A 2,500-nucleotide genomic window follows, 5' to 3' on the forward strand; every position below is an offset into this window, starting at 1 on the left:
TAGAGCTTTTGCTGAAATGCCAGTGATTTTGGTGTCCTAGTTTCTCACGCTGGCTACGCATTGGTTTCATACAATGAACTCCCCGAGTAGGTGAAATGTTCTGCATCCGTAAAGCATTGGTGGTTCAGTGGCAGAATTCTCGCCAGGTAAGGGGGGGGGGGAGCGGTTTTGATTCTAGCTAGCCGGGCTTGGTTAATGGAGTGACGAGACCTTGATGAGGCCATCGTAGCCTTGCAGTGCAACCTATGAAACCCAGGCCAGCTAGTTCAGTGGGCAGAGCATTGGTTTCACACAATGAACTATCCGAGGAGGTGGAAGGTTCCGCATTCGTAAAGCATTGGTGGTTCAGTGGTAGAATTCTCGCCTGCCACGCGGGAGGCCCGGTTTCGATTCCCGGCCAATGCAATGTAGAGCTTTTGCTGACATGCCAGTGATTTTGGTGTCCTAGTTTCTCACGCTGGCTATTGGTGGTGCAGCTATATAGTGTTCCACATACCATGATACAGCAAAATGCAAAACTCCCGCCCAACGTGGGGCTCGAACCCACGACCCTGAGATTAAGAGTCTCATGCTCTACCGACTGAGCTAGCCGGGCTTGGTTAATGGAGCGACGAGACCTTGATGAGGCCATCGTTGCCTTGCCCTGCAACCTATGAAACCGAGGCCAGCAAGTTCAGTGGGCAGAGCATTGGTTTCACACAATGAACTACCCGAGTAGGTGGAAGGTTCTGCATGCGTAAAGCATTGGTGGTTCAGTGGTAGAATTCTTGCCTGCCACGCGGGAGGCCCGGGTTCGATTCCCGGCCAATGCAATGTAGAGCTTTTGCTGAAATGCCAGTGATTTTGGTGTCCTAGTTTCTCACGCTGGCTATTGGTGGTGCAGCTACGCATTGGTTTCATACAATGAACTCCCCGAGTAGGTGAAATGTTCTGCATCCGTAAAGCATTGGTGGTTCAGTGGCAGAATTCTCGCCTGCCACGCGGGAGGCCCGGTTTTGATTCCCGGCCAATGTAATGTAGAGCTTTTGCTGACATGCCAGTGATTTTGGTGTCCTAGTTTCTCATGCTGGCTATTGGTGGTGCAGCTATATAGTGTTCCACATACCATGATACAGCAAAATGCAAAACTGCTCTACCGACTGAGCTAGCCGGGCTTGGTTAATGGAGCGACGAGACCTTGATGAGGCCATCGTTGCCTTGCCCTGCAACCTATGAAACCCAGGCCAGCTAGTTCAGTGGGCAGAGCATTGGTTTCACACAATGAACTACCCGAGTAGGTGGAAGGTTCCGCATGCGTATAGCATTGGTGGTTCAGTGGTAGAATTCTCGCCTGCCACGCGGGAGGCCTGGGTTCGATTCCCGGCCAATGCAATGTAGAGCTTTTGCTGAAATGCCAGTGATTTTGGTGTCCTAGTTTCTCACGCTGGCTACGCATTGGTTTCATACAATGAACTCCCCGAGTAGGTGAAATGTTCTGCATCCGTAAAGCATTGGTGGTTCAGTGGCAGAATTCTCGCCAGGTAAGGGGGGGGGAGCGGTTTTGATTCTAGCTAGCCGGGCTTGGTCAATGGAGTGACGAGACCTTGATGAGGCCATCGTAGCCTTGCAGTGCAACCTATGAAACCCAGGCCAGCTAGTTCAGTGGGCAGAGCATTGGTTTCACACAATGAACTATCCGAGGAGGTGGAAGGTTCCGCATTCGTAAAGCATTGGTGGTTCAGTGGTAGAATTCTCGCCTGCCACGCGGTAGGCCCGGTTTCGATTCCTGGCCAATGCAATGTAGAGCTTTTGCTGACATGCCAGTGATTTTGGTGTCCTAGTTTCTCATGCTGGCTATTGGTGGTGCAGCTATATAGTGTTCCACATACCATGATACAGCAAAATGCAAAACTCCCGCCCAACGTGGGGCTCGAACCCACGACCCTGAGATTAAGAGTCTCATGCTCTACCGACTGAGCTAGCCGGGCTTGGTTAATGGAGCGACGAGACCTTGATGAGGCCATCGTTGCCTTGCCCTGCAACCTATGAAACCGAGGCCAGCAAGTTCAGTGGGCAGAGCATTGGTTTCACACAATGAACTACCCGAGTAGGTGGAAGGTTCTGCATGCGTAAAGCATTGGTGGTTCAGTGGTAGAATTCTTGCCTGCCACGCGGGAGGCCCGGGTTCGATTCCCGGCCAATGCAATGTAGAGCTTTTGCTGAAATGCCAGTGATTTTGGTGTCCTAGTTTCTCACGCTGGCTATTGGTGGTGCAGCTACGCATTGGTTTCATACAATGAACTCCCCGAGTAGGTGAAATGTTCTGCATCCGTAAAGCATTGGTGGTTCAGTGGCAGAATTCTCGCCTGCCACGCGGGAGACCCGGTTTTGATTCTAGCTAGCCGGGCTTGGTTAGTGGAGCGACGAGACCTTGATGAGGCCATCGTGGCCTTGCCCTGCAACCTATGAAACCCAGGCCAGCTAGTTCAGTGGGCAGAGCATTGGTTTCACACAATGAACT

General features: G+C 51.8%; 5 non-coding genes across 5 annotated transcripts; 3 read left to right on the plus strand and 2 right to left on the minus strand.

Annotated features, from left to right (window-relative positions):
• Window positions 1–522: 522 nt before the first annotated feature.
• TRNAK-CUU (transfer RNA lysine (anticodon CUU)) lies at window positions 523–595 on the minus strand. Its single transcript has one exon. It is a non-coding gene; the product is annotated as a tRNA-Lys (tRNA).
• Window positions 596–741: 146 nt separating this feature from the next.
• On the plus strand, window positions 742–812 carry TRNAG-GCC (transfer RNA glycine (anticodon GCC)). Its single transcript has one exon. It is a non-coding gene; the product is annotated as a tRNA-Gly (tRNA).
• Window positions 813–1,300: 488 nt separating this feature from the next.
• Window positions 1,301–1,371, plus strand: TRNAG-GCC (transfer RNA glycine (anticodon GCC)). The gene has a single exon. It is a non-coding gene; the product is annotated as a tRNA-Gly (tRNA).
• A 523-nt stretch (window positions 1,372–1,894) lies between these two features.
• On the minus strand, window positions 1,895–1,967 carry TRNAK-CUU (transfer RNA lysine (anticodon CUU)). Its single transcript has one exon. It is a non-coding gene; the product is annotated as a tRNA-Lys (tRNA).
• Window positions 1,968–2,113: 146 nt separating this feature from the next.
• Window positions 2,114–2,184, plus strand: TRNAG-GCC (transfer RNA glycine (anticodon GCC)). Its single transcript has one exon. It is a non-coding gene; the product is annotated as a tRNA-Gly (tRNA).
• The last annotated feature ends 316 nt before the right edge of the window (window positions 2,185–2,500 follow it).

This window comes from Taudactylus pleione, unplaced genomic scaffold, assembly GCF_031769625.1.
Source record: "Taudactylus pleione unplaced genomic scaffold, aTauple2 ptg000279l, whole genome shotgun sequence".
NCBI lineage: Eukaryota > Metazoa > Chordata > Amphibia > Anura > Myobatrachidae > Taudactylus > Taudactylus pleione.